Source organism: Limulus polyphemus, unplaced genomic scaffold (assembly GCF_000517525.1).
Source record: "Limulus polyphemus unplaced genomic scaffold, Limulus_polyphemus-2.1.2 Scaffold336, whole genome shotgun sequence".
Classification (NCBI taxonomy): domain Eukaryota; kingdom Metazoa; phylum Arthropoda; class Merostomata; order Xiphosura; family Limulidae; genus Limulus; species Limulus polyphemus.
The window spans coordinates 649,681-662,970 of NW_013665946.1; positions in this window are offsets into that span (position 1 = coordinate 649,681).

The window sequence follows — 13,290 nt, forward strand, 5'->3', positions numbered from 1 at the left end:
TTAGGGGTTTTTTTGGGGGGGGTAGGGGTAGTACTGTTTTTTTTTTTTTTATATAGCAAAGCCACATCGGGCTATCTTTTATGTCCACCGAGTGGAATTGAACCCCTGATTTTAGCATTCAAAATCAGTAGACTTACCGTGGTCCTAACGGAGGACTTTTGGATAGACATTCCTTGCTTAGGATTCTTCCTTGTATGACATAGTATGTACAGCCTGAACAGCACCTTATGCGAAACATGGGCTGAAAGCCCGGGTCAGAAACTTTTGTGTTTCAGGTACAGCCGTTGTGAAGATGGCCACACGTTTGATTAAAACTTTGTATTGTTTTTTTTTTAATAAAAAAGTTCTATCTACTTTAAGCCGTTTTATTTGATTTTTATGTAGGATCTTCTGCAGTATTATATTTTAGGCTGTTATACTGTACGCATGATGTTGATGGTAATGTCCTTATTAACCCAGAAAGTATAGGGAAAGCAACATAACTGGGTATGTAATGTTCCTTTGTGGAGTACAGAGTTGACACTCGCATAGAATATTATACATCGAGACATCAGTTCGGCAAGCTGCAACCCTGTGTTTTGTAGAGTGCTTGGTCTCTCCAAATATCGAAGGGACAAAATGTATGTGGACATGAATGCTAAGGTATGGTGGAAGACATTAAAGAGGAGGTGTACCAGTTTCGCTACTGTTGATGGCCTGGGTTGGTACTGTTTCCAGAAAGAGCTTTCCCAACCCTATATGCATGGCGGTAAAATCATTTTCTGTGTGATTGAAACAAGACCTTGTTCTTTTTGCCACTTAGCTGTCGACACTAACGAAACTTGCATAATGGTGGAGCTAACACTTGTTTTTGGGTGCAAAATACTTCCGGTTAATTTCGGCCCAGGAGTAGCGTCCGCGGTACCAGAAGAAAATTAAGACCTGATTTAGTCAACACAGCACATAGTTTTGGTTGCAGAACACTTCGGGTTAATTTCGGCCCAGGAGTAGCGTCCGCGGTACCAGAAGAAAATTAAAACCTGATTTAGTCAACACAGCACATAGTTTTGGTTGCAGAACACTTCGGGTTAATTTCGGCCCAGGAGTAGCGTCCGCGGTACCAGGGTTAAATCAAGACCTGACTTGGCCCAAGCACAGTTTTGGTGATAAAACATTGGGAGTTAACTTCGGCCTTACAGTAGCGTCCCTGGTGCCAGGGAAAATTAAGACTTTAATGTTTTGGGAAACAAAAATGTGTATTCTATGAAATCCCAATATGTCTTGTACAAAAGATCTTTGAGTACAATATGAGACTGTTTTGGAGGAAGTCGGGAAGACAGACATGGTTTCACATGTGGAAAACAAGTTGAAAGTAAAGTGTCAACATGAGACATCGTGTGTAAAGGAAACGTGTGACAGCGGATCCACGACCTAGTAGCTAATTCACGTAATGTAGCTCAATGGAACAGACCTGTTGTTGTTACTGAAAAGTGTAATATTACCAACAGGCGAAAGAATTAAATTCTAACAATCCTACAACTTCAAGTAATAACGAATATTACAACATCACTGGAAATATCAAGAAGTAATCCCTACAGATTGACGCATGCCTGACAGGCATACATGTTTCCCACAATCCTACACCGTGAGCATGCTTCGTACCTTTTTGATAAAGCTAAGAACAGGCCTTTATGTGAATGTGCTAACTATGCAGCACTTTCCAAGTAAGAGATTTCATTTTCAATTATCGAATACTATTTTACAAAGGCTGTTTCCAGAAAATCGAGCTATAATTATTCTTTTTGTTGAGAGCACGTATACCTCCACTGAGAATAGCAAAAATTACAATTTCTAATGTTGAAGCTTCAATGACCACAAAAACAGGCTTTTGATAAAGTCTTGGGGCCCTAATTTGCTCATAGCACAAAGAAGCGAAGTCTCCATCCTGAAAAATATTATGGCGTCATGCATAAAACAACTTAAGGAACGGCTTCAAAAGGGAAATTTATTTGTTTCTATATGATATTCCCATTACAACTTAAAATTTTTGCATAGTGTGAACATCAGGACTAAACTGACAGTTATTTAATGAAGGGACTAAAAACAATGTACAAAAGAGAAACCAAACCATTTCAGAATGGTGACCAAGGTCAGATAGATATTTTTATTTGGAAGATTAAAGAACCTTGGAAAAAGTTATGCCCTTCTTACAAATTCCTGATAATGAGATTAGACAAGAATTGATTGCACATTGTGTAATGTATTCTGGCCAATACTGACAAACTTAGAGGAGAAAGTGAAAATATTTTACAGAAATACTGTCATTTTTATCCCAATTAAATTTACTGTAGGTAAGGGTTGCTCAAGAGAATGTAGTCTCACATCGTACTGAAGGACTTCTGCTGTATTGGCTGGCTTCCCAATACTTGTTAACGATAATCTTTATGATCAAACAACCCTTGGAAACTACCAGCTCAAATAGTCAAGGTCGTATGCTCAAGAACACTTGTTAAGTGCTGGAAATTGTGTCTTGCTTCATCACAAGCGTCAAAATAATATGCTACGAAACAAACACCAATCACGTCATATGGAATCCAGGATCTACTCCGTATGGATCTTCTATGACACATTATTAGTTGGTTGTTTACCTAGTATATAGCTCAGTGTTAGGACAGGGAGATGCTGTGCTCACGTTGCACCTGTTTTATGGTTCTTTCCTTGCTTCTTTCTTCACGAACAGTGTGTATTTGATGCATCTAGTCATGAAAGATTGGGATTCTACTAACTAGGATATTGCAGACGATTAAATGGCAATACTGTGGAGTATTTTATATATTACACGAAACTGTGGTTTGTTACAAATGGGTAATATGTAATGCAATGGCATCACATATTAATATATTGGTTGGCTATTCTATGTTAAAGTTCGCCATAATGAAGTATGATGACGTAAATGTTTCTACTCATCTCTGTATGAGCTGGGCCCGGCATGGCAAGGTGGTTAAGGCGCTCGACTCACAATCTGAGGGTCACGGGTTCGAATCCGCGTCCCACCAAACATGCTCGCCCTTTCAGCCGTGGGGGCGTTATAACGTGACAGTCAATCCCACTATTCGTTGGTAAAAGAGTAGCCCAAGAGTTGGCGGTGGGTGGTGATGACTAGCTGCCTTCCCTTTAGTCTTACACTGCTAAATTAGGGACGGCTAGCGCAGATAGCACTCGTGTAGCTTTGCGCGAAATTCAAAAACAAACTGTATGAGCTGATATAAATTATCAAATTCCTAATAAATAAATAAAGTCAACTATCTGTCTGCGGGTCGCGGGTTTGAATCCCATCACAAAACATGCTCGCTCTTTCAGCCGTCGGGGCGTTATAACGTGATGGTCAATTTCAGTATTCAATTAGAATAGCTCAATAATTGGATGTCGGTGGTGTTCGCCAGCTTCCTTCCCTTTAGCCTATCACTTCTAAATTAGGGGCGGCTAGCGAAGCTAGTAGCCCTTAAGTTATTTTGCACGAAATTTTGCAAGTAAACAAACAAACAAAACAAATAAAGATTTCTGCATCTTTATCAGGAGTAATTAACACTGAAAATATACCAAATACATAGAGAAATTTATTTGTCATCAGAGAACTCCCTAATAACAAAAGTTACTTAAATTAAAAACCACTGAAATTCTCAAATGGGTTTAGTGAGACTTATTTAAAAAGTATAGAAATATTGAATGTACTGAGGGTCAACAATCACTGTTTATAAGTATTCCAGGTCTTACGATATTTCCTCCATCGTCAGTTGCGCCGAGTTTGATGATCAGTTACCTGACACTCCAATTTATAATACAACAACTCTCCAAAAACTTTGATGACAATCTTAGGCCATATATTTTGAAATTTTTTCTACGGCCGCTCCCACCATTTCACGTGAATTTGGACTTCCAAGACGATGTTTAAACAGACTAATGGTGCAAAATTTCAAAGGAACTGCATCACGTGACTTGAACGGTATTTGGTTAAGTGGAATGCTCTGATTCCTGTTTCATCAGCCGTTTTTCTTATGAAAACAGCCATTGCAAGTTGCTTGTAAGACTTCAGTAATATAAATTCTTTATATTATCTTGCTAACACTATCTGTCAGGAAACATGCCCAACTTCGTTGCAATGGCTTTCCAGGTCGAAGGATTCTCCTTAATGAAAGATTTTATTTTCCCAATGAAGTTATTGCTCTAGATTAGCTTGGGGTGTTTAAGAAGTCTATTGTTTCTATATTAACTTGGGGTGTTTAAGGAGTCTATTGTTTCTATATTAGCTTGGGGTGTTTAAGAAGTCTATTGTTTCTATATTAGCTTGGGGTGTTTAAGGAGTCTATTGTTTCTATATTAACTTGGGGTGTTTAAGGAGTCTATTGTTTCTATATTAGCTTGGGGTGTTTAAGGAAGTCTATTGTTTCTATATTAGCTTGGGGTGTTTAAGAAGTCTATTGTTCTTCTAAAAGCTGTAAGGTTTAAGGAATGAGTTTTCTTTCCACTTCCATGGTAAATTTTGGAAGTTTTTTTTAAAGTTTTGTATTTTTTGGTCCGAAATCGTTTAATAGTCTCGCTCTAAAAACGTATCTTTGAAAGGGGTTTTGACATAGCTCCAGCTAAGAGTTTACGGTTGCAGCATTGTACTGTTGGGAATTCGTTATAAACCATATACATTCCAAGCATGACGCCAGTGGCGCCACAGAATGCATCTAAAGCGAGATGCATTGTATTAGCATATGCAAATCGTTCTTATAAAGTGCTTCTAATCTTCTATAAACATTAATATAGATTGAAATTAAAGTTCATTAAGCCTTTAACAAAGCGACTATACAGATGTATCTTTATAAAGACATTTTTTTGCGTTTTTTTACAGGTTCACTGAAACGGAAAACTTTAAGTACTTTGTTAAAAACAAAATATGGAACATTTCCAGTACTCATTATTGTTTGAAGACTAAAGCAATTAACTGTACACAACGTTTATTTCGCGATGTTTTATACGATAAAATGTTATCCATTTTTACATTAATCATTTGTATACCTTTAAGATTTTATTTAAGCCTCCTTCCATCATTTGTTTTTAACGAAATACTAGAGAATAGATACAAGAAGTCTAACATTTTTATCCCAAAAATCTAAAAGCAACAATGTTTTGTTGTTATTTTAGCGTAAATCTACACAGTGAGCTGTATGCTTTCTGTCCATCTCGGAGAGTCGAACCCAGGACTTTAGCATTGTAAGTTTGAAGTCCGTAAATTTACAACTAACCAACCGGGAGACAAAGACATTGATGGCATTTGTTTTTTTTTTGTTGTTGTTGTTGTTTTGTATGAATTTGGCAATATACGGTTAATGGAAATAATTATGGAAACACATAAGCAAAACATGTACAGGAGTCACAAATAATAAGTAACAGCAATTAGGTGGTCGTAGATCGTCGACATCATTGGCTAAGATGCAGTCCCAAACTTCTACTGATCCCTCTCTACTATTCACTGCAGATATTATGATACCGTTTTTCTCTTCGCCATTGAACAAGCTGACACTGACTTTTGAATTTATGTGTAAAGAGTTCACGTTTCCAGCTGTGCTAATTCCACTGTTTCTGGTCCAGTACCCATTTCAACCTCTTCTCAATAGTGCTTTTTGAGCATTTACTACTACTGGGCTTTTAGTGGTGTGGCATTTTTTGATTGATTGAATGACAACCTATCACCGTGTAAGCTATCAGCGCGTGACTGTAATCTGGTGTAATTCATTTTTATACGACAAAGGAGTGGCATTCATTTAGTATTTGCCTTTTACATCCTTCTTTTCCCTCACCGTTTCTAAAACTATTTCTAATACTGTATGTATATATTACTATTATTACTCAGAGTTGTAATATTTTAAGCCAAAAATTTCAGGCAGTTTCGATAATCATTAATGATAATACATTCGTTTTAGTTACTGTAGTATTTCCTCTTCTGTATGTGAACCAAACTATAGGATATGTTCATCTTCAACAGCTATCACGGATAATATCTCTACCTGTGTGTAACGGGTTCCAGGAAGTTTCAAACTTGGTTGGATAAGTAAGGTAGGGAGGGAGGGGTCCCAGCTATTTCGGACGACTGGTACCACATAACTATACAGCCTAGTTCGTGATTTTGATATCGCTGAGAAAAGGCCACTGAATTTTGAACTGCGTTCACCCTTATGGTAGTTCATATCACTTTAATTATTGTTGCTTCAGGGCATCATTATTCTTTTATTTAAAGCATTTTTGAAACCTAGACGTTTCGTGCAATAAAATACCGCTACATACGGGTATGTGGTTGATTATCTATCTTATTTTATTGGAATATACATCCCATATTCCTCAACTTTGGGAGATTTTCTATTTCTACATATATGTATCTTACATAGGCATGTCTTAAAAAAACAGTTAATTGAAACTACTTATTTTAACATGTGATATTGAAAGAAAACAATTAAATTATTATAGAAATTACAACATGAATTACAAGGCCTACTTTCAAATGTAATTTATACACAAAGCATTATGTCATTTGTTTTCTGTACAGAACCCATCCGTTCAAGTAATATAATCAAATATTAACCCAATTCTGTACTTAATATACTATCAGTCCCTGATAAGAGCTTATACTAACCTAATACTGTACTTATATACTATCAGTCCCTGATAAGAGCTTATACTAGCCTAATACTGTACTTATATACTATCAGTCCCTGATAAGAGCTTATACTAACCTAATTGTGTATTTAATATACTATCAGTCCCTGATTTAAGCTTATATCATGTTTCAAAATACGTAAAGTTAATGATCTTTCGGTAATCATTTTAATTTTATATTATAGTCGGGTTTTCCCTTTTTGTTAAACACAAAGCTTCGGAATAAGCTATCTGTGCTCTGCCCACCGCTGGTATCAAAACTCGATTTTTAGTGTCATAAGCCCTCAGACTTGCTGCTGAGCCACCAGATAGAAGAAAAAAAACATAGTGAGAACAATGTATATGATAAAGAAGTGTTCGACTATAATTTTGCGTGGCGAATAGCAACTGACGCTATTATCCAAGATCTCAAAATTTTGGAGGTGGGTGTAGTCTAACGGTTAGTGTGCTCGAACTATGATTCGGAAATTCGTGGTTCGTGTCCCGTTACCACAAAGAAACGCGCTCCACACTTTGGAGCCATGAGTATACTAAAGGAATGAAGCTCAATTCCCATTATTCGATCATATAAACGTTGGCAGTGGCTGGTTTTGACTAGATGTTTTTCCTCTGATCTATAACTTCAAAATAAGGATCGGCTAGCGCATATAGCCCTGGAGTAGTTTTTGCGCTAAATTCAGAAAATAAACACAAAATCGTTTTATTTTTTCTCATTTCCTATATATAGCCCAAACCCATGCTCTGCCCAGGAACTTCTTAGTTCTCTATCCCCCCCCTTCCTCCCTGGACTCGGCACGGCCAGGTGGTTAGGGCGCTTGACTCGCAATCTGAGGGTCGCGGGCTCGAATCCCCGTCCCACCAAACATGCTCGCCCTTTCAGCCGTGCGGGCGTTATAATGTTACGGTCAATCACACTATTCGTTGGTAAAAGAGTAGCCCAAGAGTTGGCGGTAGGTGGTGATGACTAGCTGCCTTCCCTCTAGTCTTTCATTGCTAAATTAGGGACGACTAACGCAGATAGCCCTGGTGTAGTTTTGCGCGAAATTCAAAACAAACCAATCTCTGGCCCCCTAATGGCACAGCTGCGTGTCTGCGGACTTACAACGTTAGAAACCGTGTTTCGATACAAGTGGTGGGCAGAGCACAGATAGCCAATTGTGTAGATTTGTGCTTAATTACAAATAAACAAACGTGTATTACATGAGTTTTATGAAATCTGATTATGGCCTGAGCACAGAGATTAAACGCAGACGAAACCACAAATCTAGGGAAAGAAAGATCACAGAATATTCTATCAGGAGTATAATCTACTGATTCAAATATCTCTCTGAAAAACCAGCTCTCGAAGCTATTTACTTTTGGAGTGCGCTCCACAATTTTTCTTTGATACCAACCTATTTCTATGAAATATAAAAAATTAAAATGGATATTTGTGAATACGTATATATATATATCTGTATAATAGGAAGCTTAGAACCAAAACTGCACACAAGAGATGACAGGACTAATAACAAAAAGTTATTTGCAAACTTTGCGTGCACTAGTTGTATGATGGGTGCTTTGTTTTTGTTTTCTGTTTCATTTTCCCTAAAGATTTTACATGAACGTTTGTTTTCGCTCTTTGACAAACACTAAACAACCAGTTGGAAAAAGTGCAGCAGGTGTTGAGGGGAATGCATCACAGAATGACTATGCTTCATTTATATTACCCTTCCTGTCCTCTGTGTACTTTGTGTTTGCCAGTTCGTTCTTGCTCTTGCTTCCACCTACAATTACATCGTTTTCTATGCGTGGTATGTAAAAGGGTTAAAAGAAGAGAAAGGGTGGTGGAACGAATGACCTGAGATGGTCACTTGACTTTGTACCTTCAAGCGCCACAACGTTAACAGTGTGTGGGTTTATCTTGTATGAAATGTTTTGAAATGTTATTTACTGATTTGCTGTATCTTCAAAATTGTATGTGAAATGTTTTCTATCATCGTCTTGTTTATTTGTGTTTGTTAATCTGTTTGGAAATTACTCTGAGCTGTGTGCTTAATCCCACAGATAAATCAACATAATCTCTAAATTACTGCATTTGACTCTACGACAAGTCGTAACAGTACGCAATGTGCTTGTTTTCTGAGTGTGGGTAAACAGACATATAGAAAAAGTGTACAACATGTTTGTTTTCTTGTGTGGATAAACAAACAAGTAGGAACAGTGTGCAACGTGTTTTATTGTGTGGATAAACAGACATGTATAAACAGTACGTAACGTGTTTCCTTGTGTGGCTCAACAGACAATCGTTACAGTGTGTAATGTGTTTCCTTGTGTGGCTCAACAGACAATCGTTACAGTGTGTAATGTGTTTCCTTGTGTGGCTCAACAGACAATCGTTACAGTGTGTAATGTGTTTCTTTGTGTGACTCAACAGACAATCGTTACAGTGTGTAATGTGTTTCTTTGTGTGGCTCAACAGACAATCGTTACAGTGTGTAACACATTTCCTTGTGTGGCTCAACAGACAATCGTTACAGTGTGTAATGTGTTTCTTTGTGTGGCTCAACAGACAATCGTTACAGTGTGTAACACATTTCCTTGTGTGGCTCAACAGACAATCGTTACAGTACGTAACGTGTTTCCTTGTGGCTCAACAGACAATCGTTACAGTGTGTAATGTGTTCTTGTGTGGCTCAACAGACAATCGTTACAGTGTGTAATGTGTTTCCTTGTGTGGCTCAACAGACAATCGTTACAGTGTGTAATGTGTTTCTTTGTGTAGCTCAACAGACAATCGTTACAGTGTGTAATGTGTTTCTTTGTGTGGCTCAACAGACAATCGTTACAGTGTGTAACTGTGTTTCCTTGTGTGGCTCAACAGACAATCGTTACAGTGTGTAATGTGTTTCTTTGTGTAGCTCTATCCTAAAGGTTAAATGAATTCTGCTGAGGTTTTTGTTTTTTCTATACGTAGGTAGGTAATAAGTAAATGTGTATGAACTACATTACTATATTAGGACAGAACATTTTGAGAAAGGAGATCTCTAAGATGTCTTGTGTAGCCGTTGAAACCCCATTTTAATTAGGACATCTGTTACTAACAGTATCTAGTGGCATAAATCGCATTACGTCTTGTAAAGCAGCTCTTACTACAATAAGTTATGGGTCAGTTCTTTCTTCCCCTCGGGCTGCGTTTCAAAACGTTATAAAGTGGTTCTATTGAATTCAGATCGGTGCTCTTTGCTGGCCAAATCAGGTTTTGGGCCACTTTTATCTCAAAAAACTGCTGTTCACGGCGTGTGGTATCGAATGATTATTCATTATCTCGACAGAGCCCATTAACTCGGCCATCACAGCAATGGCTGGAATGTCGCAATATGACAAATAAATCATAGATTTATCGTGAACCAAGTCAAAGAAGTTAAAATTGGTCCACACCCAGATACTGCCCCACCACTTTTGGATGGTAGTCATATCAAAAGTGTTCTCTAAGTTACCGTCAAACCCAGACACATCCATTCAAAATAATAAGCGGTGGGGCTCGTTACCCTACTTGGTGGTTTTTATCCCATTATTCTTTACCCCAAATGGACGCTCAAGGCACTATTAGAGCCAACGACTGTGATAAATGGATTATATGTTCATGAAATCCAGCAGCCGAGACTCCATGTAGATGTAATAGCCTACAGATCTGAATTCTTATTCAAGCTCTGAACAACTGGATTTAAGTATTACACGCTCAGTTTCGTTTTACAAAATGATCCGAAATTTGTATGAGCGAAGGAGTAATTAATCTCGAGAGGTAGGATCGATTTTCTACAGTATCTGTAATTTTCTATTTCTTAGTCACATCATCTAATGTTAAGTTTGATATGAGTATGTGGCTTAATTGAAATATCACCAATATCGCATCAATTTCTTTTTGGGGGTTCTCTTTTTGAGTAATTTTAATTCTAACTCAGTATGTGACAGATGGTGACCTTTATAAACTCTACACAGTAGTGTATCATTGGATTATATATATTGTCTGTTGCATAAATATTTCTGGTATTATAGTATATATTCGTCTTTCTTGTTTTATATCTTATACTCAGTGACAAATGAGGGTTCAACTTATGGATAAACATATTATTTTTTATGAAATTAGACGAACATTGAAACTAATCAGGCTTTTACATCCAAAGTATTTTGGTTGAATTATTATATTTTACTAGGTACTACCAAAAATAGCTGTTTACGAATTATTCCCAAACTTTGAAACTTGAGGTTTGTTTGGAAATTGCCAAACTAAGGCTATAAAGCTATTTTCTTTATTTGCATTAGACTTATATGTTTAAGAGTTGGGAAAAAGTTATAACAAACTCTGAAGTTATAGGTAGTTTTATTAGAATCTAACATACTTCAAAATTCAACAGCTTTTTTTGAGTATATTCTTGACCACGGAAAATAAGAGCATTAATAGAACTTTATAAGAACGAGTTGCAAATGTTACAGTAATGTATTTACCACTTATATATTTAGTTCACGGCGATTTTCCGACTATTCGACGTGCAATAATACCACGTTAACCATATGACTAGAGGAATATATCACAGCAAGTTTCGAAAAAGGATATTCGTGTAGTGCACCATTTTCAAGAAGGAAACATTCAATGTTCTCTGAAGAAGCTGAAAGAATCGCACAGCAGAATGTTTATGAGCGATGTGGAATCCAAAACGACACCTCAAGCCAATACGGAGTAATTCTCCCAACTGTACAAGTCAAGAATATGGTTATGAAAGGGATACACTGAACCAAAAAACCATTGTGGCGAGGCTTGGTATAATGCACTATGAAGGTAATAAGATAATAAACAGGGATTTGAAGTTTGTGAGCCAAAAATTTACAAAATTTCAGCCACACCTCAAATTAATATCTGAGAAAGGTAGCAAAAAAAAACTGAATCAAAACAAACCCCGTTTGAACATATACCCATTAACTCACCTAGTGCAGTTCCAATGGACTTATTTTGCCTTGGTTCTGCTTAAAACTTGTTTTGGAAGATGAGTCCAAGTACGATGGAGGGTTATCGGGAAGTTTGTTTTAAAGAGAACTCTATTCAAAAGCCAAACCAACTGTGGAACTGACGTCACCTCTCCTTGTTGAGTTAATCAGAAGTAGGTAAACCTGGTTAGCGACTTCGCTATTATCCCATTAAAGATTGAGCCAGCAACCTCCAATAAGACTTAATAGACCAATTAGAAGGTAGGGACAGTCTAGACTGGCAATAACTAGATAGGCAATAATCCTTTCAGAGTCACGTTTGAAACTGATCAATAACTAATTTCTGTTTTAAAGTGAAACCAACGAAAATGACATTTACTACCATATCTAATGTAAAATTATCGAAAGGTATAGTTTATAGCAGAGAAACAAGGGTCTAGAGATCCCTGGGGGGATGACAATATAGTTTTAGAGGAATCAAAGCACATAAACAAGTACTTTCTTTCAAGTGTCTCTGAATGTTTTTATATTCTTTAAAAATGCTTTTTGCGATGAAAGTTACTCCAATGGATTCATTGGATGGGGGTCCTCAGTCAGAATGCCTAATGCCACGGAAGCAATTGAGAAAAGAAGGTTTGGAAGCCCCTGCTTTATGATATAAATACACCACAACTATATGCAACTAAGTATAAATGTCTACGAATTTTGCAGGTAAAAATCTCAGAGATAGCAAACGTGACTAGTCCTGGAAATACTCTTTCGGTTTCGTTTGGATTTCGCGCAAAGCCACACGAGGGCTGTCTACGTTAGCCGTCCCTAATGTAACAGTGATAGACTATAGGGAAGACAGCTAGTCAACACAACTCACCGCCCACTCTTGGACTACTCTTTTAGTGGGATTGACCCTAACATTATAACGTCCCCACGGCTGAAAGGGTGAACATGTTCGGTAACATGAATCCGAACCTGCGACCTTCAGGTTGCGAGTCGAGCTCTTTAACGATCAGGGCATGCATGCCGAGCCACCCTGAAATACTCAGTGGTGGGATTCAAATATTTTAACAACAGGTTCTCTCACTAGCAGGATGTAAAAATATTAGATATTAAAAAAAAGGAGGGGCCAGAAAGCTCCCCCCCCCCCCCCATCACCGAGAAAATAAAAATAGGCCGTCACGGATAGTGTTAAAGATTCGTTAGAAACTTTCAACTAAAAAAGTTTTACTTTTTTGAAATATATTTTTTAACGTATTACGTATGGAAGAAATTAATAAAGATTTGAATTTTGTTAAGTTGAAAGATTATAAAACGGTAGAAAAAACAAAAAATAAATAAAATGGATAGTAACAGTGTTATATTTGGAACGAAAACACAAAAATTTATATTTCTTAAAAATTTAAAAATGTATTAAACTAATGCATAGATGAGAGATCTATCATCTAACAAATTTTATAAATTATTGGGGAAAAATATTTTCTAATGCAGTTTCGTGCTTGCCAATTATTAGCATAACATTTCAATTTTCATAACTGTATAAGGTATATTAATTATATAGATCTAGGGCCTAGAGCTATGTATATAGATGATCTAACCTTAGGTATAATAATAATAGATTAACTTAATTATTTAGTTAAGAATCTGTAGAAAAAG